At 42.2% G+C, this 14,218-nt stretch overlaps 1 protein-coding gene across 1 annotated transcript in view; it reads left to right on the top strand.

Moving 5' to 3' along the window:
* EPHB1 (EPH receptor B1) overlaps positions 1 to 14,218 on the top strand; it is a 475,286-nt gene that overhangs the window by 172,233 nt on the left and 288,835 nt on the right. The window lies entirely within an intron of this gene.

Below are 14,218 nucleotides of genomic sequence, written 5' to 3' on the forward strand. Positions count from 1 at the left end.
GGAGGTGATAGAGAAGGACAAAGAGAATCTGAAGGTGGGAGGCAGAGAAGAAGGCCAAGTGCTTGCACAGTAGTCTAGATCATAGTCTGAACAATATTCTAGTTGACCATCCAGTGATCTTCTCGTGGGAACACCCTCTTCCTGCACTCAGCTCCCAATCAGCTCTAGCTCCAGACTTGCTTTCTCTAGGGTTACATTCAGAGCTACTTCTTCTAGCTCCACCAGAGTTCGGATCCACATGCCTGAGCCCTGGAGTGGCCTGGGCTGTGCTAAAGAGCCTCTTTGTCTCTCCCTGCCCTCTTGCATTGCTCCTTGAGGAGAAACACAGAAGCTCTTGGTCCCCTCTACTTGGGGGGGGAGGGGCGGAGGGGGTGGATCTGTGGTTTCCCTTGTCCACAGGGCTTCATCTCCCATTGACAGGGACTGGCTTCCTTACTCACAGAGTTGGGATTTCATTGCCTAGTTCTATAGAAGTGAAGCTACAATTGCCTAAAGGGGAGAAAAAAGTAAATAGACACCTCTTATTCCAACTCAGTATTTACAATAATTATGTGCAATGGTAAATGGAATTGGGAAAAGTGAATTACCTTTAATTAGGGGGTCTTTTATTCTTAAAGTGCACCCTGGGGAGCACATCCTTGGGTAATTAGACAGGGAGGTTGAAATACAGCAGGATTTGTGTTTAGGTATGCTCCCCCCTCCCCAAACCCCCTGGTTTGCAGCCCTCCTGCTCACCAGCACAGCTCCTCTCACACCCACTCACTTGGGTCTGGTCCCTATTGCTGGAAAAGATGAAGCTGGCTGGAGACTTGCTGTCCTTTGGCCTCAAGATATTGTTTCAGTATGTTCTGCCACCACAGACATCCTTGTATGATATCATGAGTCACAGACCCTAACAAAAACATATGAGCCTGTGGCAGGTGCTAGGTGACTAGCCCATGTGGAGGTTTGTCATTTGTCAGCATTCTGCTATATCACTAAGAAGAGAAAATCAGTGCTTAGGGAGGTTGCCCCATAGGACTTGCCAAAGTATCTGGTCCATCTAGGTGCACAGGGTTGTGGAAAGGAGGGGCTTGAGTGCATGGAAGTCCTCGTAGGAGCTAACTTTCATTTATCTGTCTCTCCATCCTTCCTACTATCCATCCACCCATTTAGCCATCCACTAACTGATTCCACATGCATCCACTGAGTAGCTTCCCGTGGCTGCCAGGCTCTGGTTAAATACTGAGAACACAGAGGTGAGAAGCCACTCCTGACCCCTAAAGAGCCCCTGGTGCAGCAGAGCCATCAGCATGAACAGCACAGTGTGTCTGATGGGGAATTGTCTCCGAGGACCAGAGACTCCCATTCATATTATACCTAAGGTAGGGTGGTTGGGTGATATCAGGGGGGCTGAGGCCCATGAGACCAGGTGGTAGGTAGGGATTGCTTGAATTGGACAGGGAGATTTATCCAAGCAAGTGGTGAGGTTGGCATATATACCTATTCAAATTGGTTGGGAAGGAGGAGCAGGCCTAGATGGCCTATCAGGGCAGCCCCTGCCTGCTTTACTGTGCCCTACCATGTGGGTGCCCTACCTTATATGGATCACCAGGCCCAAAAGATTGAGAGAGATGTGTGCTCTGCAGGCTTGCTTTTCTCAGGAGCTGCTGCCGTCTACACTAAGCCCATCATTCAGACCTGTGGGGGGTCCTCCTAACTCAGCTACTGTGAAAATGGTAACTGGTGGGTGTTCTGGTCCTCGTCTTTCCTAGAAGAACTGTCTGAACTCGTCCAAGTTCTCTTAATTGGGCAGAAGGGTCCTTGTGCCTGTTTAGGAAGCTTTGGGAAGGGCAAGTTGTGTAGATGACAGGCGCCCAGGTCAGGAAACCCGAATGTTGAAGTCACCGTCTGTAGACGGTGTAGCAATGGACTTGAAGCTGCAGGATAAGGGGCTGCAGAGATTTACAGAGGTGGGCAGCAGGGCTTGACAGGCTGTTATGATGTGGTTATTAGGAGAGCTTTCTGCTCCCCTGATTGATTGATCCAGGCAGTTGGATGCTAGGCCAAGAGGGCGGCACCAGAGTGATAGGATTGTAACTAGACTATGGAGAAGATGGATGAATTGTTATTCTATAATCAGACATTTTCAAGACACGGGGAGTGTCCTGACCTAGGATGTTGCCACTCTCACACCAGGCTCAGTAATGATAGAATTAGCACGTGCTGAGCAACTAGAATACTGCTCAGGCCTGGAAGCAAAATAGAGGGTTTCAGTGCAGTGAATCATTTGGAAACTCAATCTCGGTCCCTGTGATACACACAGAAAATGAAAAGTCTGTGCTTTGTTCCAAATCTCCATGAGGTAGGAGAAAGTTTGAGAAGAGGTTCTGGCCTCTGGGAAGGATTTGATAGAATTCCCCGTGGTCTTGGTCTTGGAAAACTATAGCAGGTTCAAACTCTTGAGATGAAGTCCTGAGGACGTATGTTTTTTGCAGGAAAACACTTGTTAGATTAATAAGGGAAAGAATGACTGGTTTTTCCATGGATTTGGCGTCTAAAGGTTCTTGATGTTAGCTCCCTACCTAAAAATATTGGAAGGGATTTAAAAATCATGTAGACCAAGTCTATTTTATAGAAGGGGAAACTGAGGTCCAGAGAGTCTACGTGAGTTACTCATCTGTTTTTCACACCCCACCCCCAACACTGCTTTCTGCATACTACATACTCAGAAAGCATTGGTACAAAAGGAATGAATGAACCAGCTAAAGTTTTGCATGGTATCCCAAGTCCACTTTGCATGATAGTCTCATTACTGATCAAGCCAACAGATACAAGATTGAAATGTGCATTTCATGTTTCCTAGAAGTTTCATGGTATAGTGGTTAAATCATTTGATTGCTAACCAGGAGGTCATTGGTTCAAGCCCACCAACCACTCCACAGAAGAAAGATGAGGCAGTCTGATCTTTACAGCCTTGGAAACCCAGTGGGGGTCACTATGAGTCAGAATTGACTCGATGGCAGTGAGGTGTTTTTTTTTTGGGGGGTGGGGAGTTTTCTTGATATCTCCATAGAATGGGTACTAATTAATCTATGTTAGTTGAAGTCACATGTTCTCTGCCTCCTCACCCTTTGACTGGTTGGGCAACTTCTGAAGAAAAAAAAAACAGTTGCTGTTGAGTTTACTCCAATTCATGGTGATCCCGCCAGTATCAGAAGAGAACTGAGCTCCATGGGATTCTCAGGGACTGATTTTCCAGAGGTCAATCACCAGGGCTTTCTTCCAAGCTGCCTCTTGGTGAACATGAATTCCCAACCTTTCCTGTGTCAGCCAAGTGTGTTCATCATTTGTATCACCCAGGGACTCTCATTATGAAGAAAGGTTACAGAAATTCTGCAGTTAGTGTGAGAATACTTTTCTGGTGTGCCCCCTTACCAGACCTTACCCCCTTTTTGTCATGGTCACTGTTTACTACCCGCCAGACCCCTTCACCTAAGAGCGTCTGGTGCATCCACTTCTTGCATGCCCTCTCCTCTCATCACTGTCTATAGACTAAGGGGGAAGGAACAGGTTAGCCATTTGTAGCACCAGTGAGTTTCCCCAGCCCCAGATCAACCATAATTTCCTTAGGCAGAGGTGTCTTGGGAATTGTTAGCTGCCATAGAATCTGCCTGAGACTCACGGTAATTCCATGTACGTGGAAGAACCATGGCCTAGTCCTATGCTATCCCCATGATTGGTTATGTATGGATGGCTCTCCCAAATGCAGTGTGATGTCTCAAGACCTGCCTGCCTTGTCCTCTCAGGGACCTGTGGTATTGGGAAGGAAAGGCTATCCAAAGACAGAACACTGAGGCAGGAAGCATTTGCTGAACTGGAGGCCTGCATCCCAACCTGCCAGGAGCACAGAGTATGACTGCGTTTATGGAAGGGAAACGAGCTCTGGTGGCGTAGTGCCTAAGGCATTTGACTGCTAAGCAGAAGGGTGGTGGTTCAAACCCACCAGCCACTCCTTGAAAGGAAGGTTGGGCAATCTACTTCCATAGTGATACCACCTTGGCAACCCAAGGAGGGCTCGCTACGAGTCGGGTTTAACTCCATGGCAGTGAGTTTGGTTTTGGTTTGGTATGGAAGGGAAAGACATACCTTCAGGCTCATGCATGTTTCTGTGCCCATGCACAAGGCATCTATGTGTCACATGGAAAGGCAAGAGGCTGCTATTTAGGATGTTCAGCCCAAAGGACATGTGCCAGTGAGACCAGTGCAGCCAGGGCCAGCCAGGGCGCAGGGAATCATGTCAGCCCCAGGCAGGTGACGGCTATGCCCAGCCTCAGAGATAATGCACAGCAAAGCTCTTTCTGAACTATAAAGATCTCTATATGTGCAAAGCATTATTCTCAATAGTGTGACAAGCAGGGGGAGGAGATAGAGGAAGTGGATGGGGAGAAATCCGCCTGAATCCTCCTGATAACAATTTTACATCTATAATTCCTTCCCCTTCTTACTGCATAGGAATTTCATGGGGATTAGTGATCGTCCAGCTGTAGAGGGCCAGAGCCCCTTAGAAGAGGCTCAGCTGGAACTTTACTTAAAGAATCACCTCAGAGGGGATTTTCTTTTGTGGTCAAATATTCCCTTCTGATAAGGGATGTATTCCACTGCCTAAGGCCCCTTCCTGGGTTGTTGTAAACAACTTTCACTCTTCAGTGTGTAGTGTCGGGTGCATTGGCTGACTCACTCAAAACTCTCTTCTGCAATTCAAGTTGCATCCTTTTTCGACTGCTCCTTGACTTCCATACTAGTGTTGATTGCCCATTAAGCAAGGTAAGCACGGGCTTACTTTTGCTTAGTTACTAATCTGTAGTCAACAATTTCACATTTTTTCTCCATATTGAAGATTCTGCTTCTCGGTGTGGCTGGCATCCGTGTCTCTCCCAACCACACAGCACATTCCTAAAGAATCAAAACCTCTTTTCACATTTACAATCCCTGACAGGGATGGGGTACTCAGTAAGCAAGGTAGGCACAGGCTTACTTGTGCCTACTTACTAATCTGTAGTGAAAAATTTCACATGCATTTCACCACATCTTATAAGTAAGCACAAATAAGCTCATGCTTATCTTGCTTATTGAGCAATTCAACCCTGTATAAACCCTAGCGAGAATAGCTCCTGGCGCTATCCCCTGACCTTAGTGTAGTACCGCCTAGATTTGCTTTACTGACACAGAAACCCTTGGGATGTTGAGAAGCATGTACTGCCAGAGAACTTTCTGTGCCCCTGGAAACATGAATTCTGATGCTAGGATTCATTGCCTTCCTGTTGAGCTACTTCCTTGAATGCAGTTTCTAAAATGCAAGTATTATTAAAATCCATTTTGCATAAAGAATTCTACGGCCTTATTCTCCCTTCAAACTTGAGCAGCCCTATTCCTCTGGTAGGGAAAAGGAAGCTCCAGACTGCCAGGTGTGATGAACAGGAAGGGAAAAATTTGGAGCCCAAGATCTGAGACCCGAGGGTAAGATTGACACATATAATATAGGATGCCCGAGTGAATTTGGATTTTAAATAAACAAAAGAATCATTTTCAGTATCAGTATGTCCCAAGTGGGTTTCAGACAAAAAACATGTTTTAGTACAACTATATCCTATGCAACATTTACACACACACACACTGCTGTCAAGTTGGATCCAACTCACAGCGACCCCTCCTTGTGTTTCTGAGGCAGTATCACTATGGAAGTAGACTGTCCAAACTTCCTTCCGAGGAGTGGCTGGTGGGTTTGAACTGCCAGCCTTCTGGTTAGCAGTCAAATGCTTTAGGAGCATATTTATGCTAAAAAATATTCATTGTATGTCTGAAATTAAATTTAACTGGGCTTCTTGTATTTTCATTTGCTAAATCCAGCAACCCTAACGCAAGAGTACTACACCTCCTGGATTGATTGTGATAGGGTCTTGCTCACTGAGCTCAGTTTGCTGAGATTGCAAGGCAGACTTCATTGGGGCTGATTGTTTCCTCCTGAGGAATTTACTTGTTCCAAGGTCGGTGGCCCCAGGTGAGCAAAGAGCTGCCTTATTATCAGCTCTGTCCAAACAGCAAACATTCAAGTGCTGCAGACCTAGAGAAGCTTCATGACTCATCTCCTCATGACCCTTCTTTAAGCATTTAAAACAGCTCTCCACACCAAATAACAAATGCTAGCCTATTTGAATTAGATTTAAAGAAGTCAACTCCTAGGATTTTATATTCTCATTTATTTCAAATGAATTTCAAAATGAATGTAGGATATTTGAGCCCCTAAATATATATATATTTTTTTCCTGATCTTTTAACTGTTAGTAAACTAGGCTTGGGCTTATTACTCCTGGCTAGAAGAAGGCTCTCCATCCATCAGGCCCAAAAGTCTGCCTCAGAGTGAGAAGTCCTTCTTGAGGCCTATATATAGGCCTGGGCCTCCTGGGGCCAGTGCCTGGAGTGAAGCCTCTCCCCAGAATTAGCTCCCTTCTCTTTCTCCTTGTACCACTTCCCTCATCTCCCCCAATTTGCCCATCAGTCTGTACCGACCTCCCAGTGTGAGGAGGCATCTCCAGGATTTGGCTTTTGAGGTCCTGAGGACTCTGCACCTGCTGATTCCCTGTCTCCCCCTAGTCCCCACATGTCCTGCTCCATCTTAATACCAAAAATTCCCAAAAATGCATTCCTTTAGCAGAAGCCTGTTGCATCCATAGAAACACAGCAGACTGGAAGATGCTTTGAGGGTTCTGGGTCCCTTATACTTCAGATTGTGCTCAACAGATACTTTCCTGAGTTAGTGTGTATGAGGAGGATGAGAGAGAGGCTGGCCTGCATGTCCCCAGAAGCCTGGGGTAGGAGATGGGCAGTGCAGTAGGAGCACTGAGGATGTGCTTCCCAATGACCCCCAGGCCAGGCCTGCCCATGGAGTCCTCAGGAGACTCCTGAGGACTCCACCCTTCCCAGAGAGCAAGGAGGACAGTCACTGATTGGCAGGTAGATTTTGCATAGTGAATGTCCTGAGCAGTGAATTTATGAGGAAATAGAATCTAATTAAAACTGAATTTGGCTTATTTTCAAATGGCTGATTCGGGATGGGGTGTGTGTGTGGAGATTGGCCTATACTTATTGCTAGTCCCTGGGAAGCCCAAACAATTTGAGCTCCTCCACTAACCTAAAGGTTGACAGTTTGAACCTACTGAATTGCACCCTGGAAGAAAGGCCTGGTAATCAGCATCCATAAAGATTACCATCAAGAAAATCCTATGGAGCAGTTCTACTCTATGGCAGTGGGTATATTTATTGCTGCACCTCAGGATGTCAAGGGTCAGATGTATCTATGTATGTCATGAGTGTGGCATGGGGGCCCTGATGGTTTGCAGGGAGTCTAGTGTTGCCATTGCTGCTGTAACAAATAAAGGGAAAGAAAATCATTGGAAGGCAAAACTGTCCCCTGAGGGGCTGCAAGTGTGGCAGGGCCATGCTTCCTGTAGGAGAGTGGCTGTACCTGCACATGTGTGCCCTGAGGATCGCAGACCTGTGCATGAAGGCATGTATCTGGTCCTCCACAGGCAGAGAAACTTCAGCACAGTCTGTATGGTCAGAGTACCCAGGGTGCTGCACAGCACAGTGACTGTGAACACCAGCGTCATAGTCAGACAGTGACAAGTTCATAATCCCACCTCTGCTTACTTATTAGCTCCTATTTAATCCAGGGTGCATTGTTGCTGTTGTTATGTGCTGTTGAGTCGGCTCCGACTCATAGTGACACCTCCTTGGGTTTCCGAGGCATTATCGCTGCAGAAGTAGATTGCCCAACCTTCCTTCCGAGGCGTGGCTGGTGGGTTTGAACCACCAGCCTTCTGGTGAGCAGTCAAGTGCCTTAGGCACTATGCTACCAGAGCTCCCTGGGGTGCATTACTTCACCTTTCTGAATCTTAGTTTCCTGGCCTGCAAAAGGAGGTAATTATACTTGTTTCATAGGATTGTTGGAAAGATCAAACAGAATAATATGGGCAAAGGTCTCAGAACAATGCCTATCCCTAAGTAAATGTTTTATAAATGGTACTGATTATATTAGAAAACTCTTTAATTAGGTCTATAATGTTTTAACACATTTGGCTGTTTCTAAAATGATCTCTTTTAAGCTAAATTAAGCTGCCTGCTTAATTCAACTATATTCTTAGCTCACGCATTGAAGTATAGACTAGATCTTTCCTAGACTATTTCTTTTGTATTTTCTTTACTTGATGTTTGTAGTCTCTTGAGACGCCTCAGAAGCAAGGCTGAATATGAACAAGATAGGTAGTTGGTCAGGAGATACCTGAGAAATGCCAAGGAATTTTAATGTTGCTGTAGCAGAGCATTTCTCAAGGTATGCTTCCTGGTTCCTAAGGGATCCTCTCAGGGCATCTGCAAGGTCAGAATCATTTTCATAATAACACTTAGATGCCATTTGCCTTATTCACTGTGTTTATATTTGCACGGATGGTGCAAAAACATCGGTGGGTAAAATTTGGCTCAGTCTGACTATGAAACCAGAGCAAGAATTAAAGCAGTAGCACCAAAATAAACTAGTAACCATTGTACCCTTTACCACTACTCACTCAAAACACCCACCCACCAACCCACCCACCCACCCACACACACACACACTTTCACTTATATATTAGTTTCCTAGGGCTGCCGTAACAAAATACCACAAGTTGGGTGGCTTATGAGAATAGAAACTTATTTCTCAAGTTCTTGAGGCTAGGAGTCTGAAATTAAGATATCTACTGTGTTGTTTCCCTCTGAGCGCTCAGAGGGAGATTCTCCTTGCCTCTTTCTAGCTTCTATAATTTGTTAATGTCTGGCAACCTTTATGTTCCTTGCCTTGTAAATCATCACTCCAAATCTCTGCCTTCACCTTTATATGACTGTCTTCTCTCTGTGTCTGATTCTCTTCTCCTCTTTCATAAGGATACCCATAATATTGGACTAGGACCTACCCTACTGGATATGACATCATGTTTACTGATAACATATTCAAAGGCCTATTTCCAAACAAGATCATATTCACAGGTACCAGGGGTTAGAACTTCAACATCACCTGTTTGAGAGACACAATTCAATCCATAACAATTTAAGAATGTCCTTAATGAACAAATAAAAGTCATTTTATTAATTCTTGATCCTTGAGTACAAGTCCTTTTAACATTTTGTGTGATGAAATGGTAAGTTCAAATAAAATATTTCTTCTACATACTGAAGTAGCATGGTTGTCTCAAGGAAAATCACTCATGTAATTATTTGAGTTGCAAGCTGAACTTTTTTCATGGAACATCCCTTTTACTTGAAAGAATGACACACACAAACTATGGTATTTGGCAGACATTTTCTTGAAATAAAAGGAATGAGACTATTATTCCATAAGAAACAATTGACAGTATTTATTGCTAAGGATGAAATTTGAGCTTTCAAGCGAAAATTAGAGTTTTAAGAAACTTCATAGCTTCCTATTATTTAAGAGGTGGTATTTATGAATATGGAACTCTGGTAGCATAGTGCCTAAGGCACTTGACTGCTAACCAGAAGGCTGGTGGTTCAAACCCACCAGCCACTCCTCGGAAGGAAGGTTGGGCAATATACTTCCATAGTGATACTGCCTTGGAAACCCAAGGAGGGGTTGCTATGAGTTGGGTCCGACCTGATGGCACATAACAACAACAACATTAAGGAATATGACTTTTTGGTATTGTATAATGTAGGTATCGACATTGGGAAGATCTGCATACAATGCCACTCATATATATATGTAAAAGTAGTTCCTGTGCATTAAAAAAAAAATTATCTTAACATGTAATGAGTTTATTATTAGAATTCTCAATAATTTTTTAGGGTGTAAAGGAGTCCTGAAACCGAAAAATATCTTGAGAACAACTGCTCTAGGAAATGCTTTGTTCAACTTTCTATACTGTAACTCTCCCCACATTTTTTCATAGTTATTGGTATGCAGTCTGTCTCCCTTGCTGGAAATATGAACTTTACAAAGGCAGAAAACATCTTATTTATATTTGAATCCCTAGCAACTAGCACATGGCAGGGCAAGTGTAGACACTTGGTAAAAATTTAATGAATGGAATACTGAAGATCATCTCTCCATTTCTCTGTGTCAGTTAGCTGACAGGTCAGATTATGACCTCAGATTCTCTTGTTCAAGAGACTGATTGCCATCCATATCTACCCCTGTGTAACTTGGGCAGGATACTGGATTTTTATTCTAATCCATTAATCCTCCAAGGGAGAAAGCAAAGTCTCAAGGCCTACCTCAGACCTACTGAATCAGAAACTGGGGGTGGCCCAGCAATCTGTGTTTTAACAAGGCTTCCAGGTAATAATCACTAAAAAGTTTGAGAACATCTAAGAATCCTTTGTTCTCCTATAAAATGGAGGAAATAACTTACTCTATGGGGTTGCCAACAGATTGCATGAGATAATACTCACAAAACACTTAGCAACAATATAATTTATTTAATAAATGATATATATTATTATTTCAATAACAATAATTATCATTAACAATTAAATATTATCTCAGTATTTATTATTTTATTAATAATCCTTATTTTTCTCCGCTCATCTATCAATTTGTCATACTGTTATGGCTTTGCTGTGAAGCTGGAAGCTATGCCACTGGTATTTCAAATACCATCTGGGTCACGCATGGTGGACAAGTTTCAGTGGAGCTTCCAGACTAAGACAGGGTATGAAGGAGAACCTGGTGATCTACTTCTGAAAAACTGGGCAGTGAAAACTTTAAGGACAGCAGTGGAACATTTTCTAATCTAGTGCAAGCAGATGATCCCCTCAGGTTGGAAGGCACTCAAAATACAACTGGGAAAGATCTGCCTCCTCAAAGTAGAATTGACCTTAGTGATGTGAATACAGCAAAGTTTTCAAGACTTTCATGTACTGATATGGCACAACTCAAAATGAGAAGAAATAGCTGCAAATATCCATTAATAATCAGAACATGGACTGTATGAAGTATGAATCTAGGAAAATTGGAAATCATCAAAAATGAAAGGGAACACATAACAATAGATACCTTAGGCATTAGTGAGCTGAAATGGACTGGTATTGGCCATTTTGAGTCAGACAACCATATGGTCTACTATGGTGGGAATGATAAGCTGAAGATGAATGGTGTCACGTTCATCATCAAAAAGAACATCTCAAGATCTATCCTGAAGTACAATGCTGTCAGTGATAGGATACTATCCATACAACTACAAGGAAGACCAGTTAATACGACTATTAATAAAATTTATGCACCCACCACTAATGCCAAAGAGGAAGAAATTTAATATTTTTACCAACTTATGCAGTATGAAATTGATCAGACATACAATCAAGATGCATTGATAATTAATGGTGATTGGAATACAAAAGTTGGAAACAAAGAAGGATCAGTAGCTGTAAAATATGGTCTTGGTGATACAAACAATGCTGGATATTGCATAATAAAATTTTGCAAGACCAATGACCTATTCAATGGAAAAATATTTTCAACAAAATAAACAGCAACTATATATGTGGACCTTGCCAGATGGAATACACAGGAATCAAATTGACCACATATGTGGAAAGAGGTGATGGAGAAATTCAATATAATGAATCAGAACAAGGCCAGAGGCTGACTGTGAAACATCAGTTGTTATATATAAGTTCAAGTTGAAGCTGAAGAAAATTAAAACAAGTCTATGAGAGCCAAAGTATGACCTTGAGTATATCCCACCTGAATTTAAAGACCATCTCAAGAATAGATTTAATGCATGGAACACTAATGACCAAAGATCAAATGAGTTGTGAAATGACATCAAGAATATCATACATGAAGAAAGCAAAAGGTCATTTAAAAGACAGGAAAGAAAGAAAGGCCAAAACAGATGTTACAGGAGATTTTTGAACCTTGCTCTTGAATGTAGAATAGCTAAAGAAAATGGAAGAAATGAAGTAAAAGAGCTGAGTAGAAGGTTTCAAAGGGCAGCTCAAGAAGACAAAGTAAAGTATTATAATGAAATTTGCAAAGACCTAGAGTTAGAAAACTAAAAGAGAAAGTCACCCTCAGCATTTCTTAAGCTGAAAGAACTAAAGACAATTTCCAGACTCGAGTTGCAGTATTGAAGGAGTCTATGGGCAAAATATTGAACAATGCGAAAGGTATGAAAAGAAGATGGAAGGAATACACAGATTCAGTGCACCAAAAAGAATTGGTCAATGTTCAACCATTTCTGGAGGGAACATATGATGAACAACCAATAATACTGGAAGAAAAGTCCAAGCTTCACTGTAGGCACTGGCAAAAAACAAGGCTCCAAGAATTGAGAGAATACCAACTGAGATGTTTCAACAAATGGATACAACACTGGAAATGCTAAATTGTCTACGACAAGAAATTTGGAAGATCGGTACCTGTCAAACCAACTGGAAGAGATGCATATTTGCATGATTCCAAAGAAAGATGATCCAATAGATTGAAGAAATTATTAAACAATATCATTAATAAATTAATAAAGTTTTGCTGAAGATAATTTGAAAATGGTTGTATCACTACATCACCAGAGAACTGCCAGAAATTGAAGCCAGATTCAGAACAGGATGCAGAACAAAGGATATCATTACTGATGTCAGATGGATCTTGGATGAAAGCAGAAAATATCAGAACAATGTTTACCTGTGTTTTATTGACTATGCAATGGCATTCAACTGTGTGGATCATAAAAAATTATGGATAATATTGCAAAGCATTGGAATTCCACAACACTTAATTATGCTTAAATGGAACCTACACATAGATCAAGAAGCAGTCATTCGAACAGAACAACGGGATACTTGTGGTTTCAAACCAGGAAAGGCATGCATCAGGGGTATATGTTTTCACCACATGTATTCAATGCTGAGCATATAATCCAAGAAGCTGTACTATATGAAGAAGAATGCAGCATCAGAATTGGAGTTAGACTCTGGGGACTTCTGGTAAGATGGAGGAATAGGCAGACAAGTGACACAGACCTTCTTCAACAAAGAAAAAGAAAACCAATTGACAGAGATACAGAAGATAATCCTGGAGCCCTGAGCTTTGAAAGGAACTATATAGAAGTGGATTAGGCAACAACTACTGGAAAAACCTGAACAAAAACAGTGAGTACAGAGACAGTTGGAGCTGTGGACTGTCAGCTACTCTGATGGGACCAACAACCTGAATATTTCCAAGTAGTGTTGGGACCTGAGAATTGATCTAAAGATCAGCCCTGGTCACCAAGGACTGCAGGGATCACTGTGCTGGTGGCCTACGAGTAGGAAGGGAAATAGCAAGGGAAATAGACAACCTGAGCTATTGACTTTCTGCTGTCTGGAAGGTGCAGCCATTTTGACTGTTTACATGCAGCAGCCATTTGGGATATTAAAAGTGACTGAGGGCACAGCCATTTTGAATCTTTACAAGTGGCAGCCATTTTGGATTTTAAAGTGATAACATTCTCATTCAGATTCCAGGGACCTAAGAATAGGCCCTATTTGCCAAGGTCGGCAGGGACATACAGGAGGCTGACAAAAGGAAAGGAGACAGGTGGTGAGTGTATCAGTGCTGCCAACTAGTGAATAGAGGAGCACAGCACAGTATCCTGCTTGTGTAGATAACATACAAACAAAACAAAGAAAACAAAAATCATGGGCAAGTCACTCCAACATATAATCACCAATTAAATATAAACACAAAACGTCACAATGCCTTGGAGACAACAGAGAATCACAGTCCACACAAAGAAGCAAGATAAAATTGGAGAAACAAGGGACAAGGATACAGACCCAAAACATGCCCCTGAGGAAGACACAGCATTGGAACTCCCTGATAAGGAATTTAGAAGAATTATATGTAGGTATCTTCAAAGGATTGAGAGACAGATCAAGGGAAACACAGACAAAACCCTAGAAGAATTTCAGAAGAAAATGCAAGAACAAAATGACAAAATAAAGGAAAAATTAGAAATGATTCTAAATCTACAGATACAAATCCAGAAGATTAATACTAAATTGTCAGAAATAGATAACACATTGAATGGGCAAAAGAGTAGAATTGATTAAATGGAAGACAGAATTAATGAGATTGAAGACAAATACCTGAATACTTCTTTGGAAAGGGATCAATCAGAAAAAAGATCAAAACAAAATAAAGAAA

Source organism: Orycteropus afer, unplaced genomic scaffold (genome assembly GCF_000298275.1).
Source record: "Orycteropus afer afer isolate SDZICR_OR568_19922 unplaced genomic scaffold, OryAfe1.0 scaffold00003, whole genome shotgun sequence".
NCBI lineage: Eukaryota > Metazoa > Chordata > Mammalia > Tubulidentata > Orycteropodidae > Orycteropus > Orycteropus afer.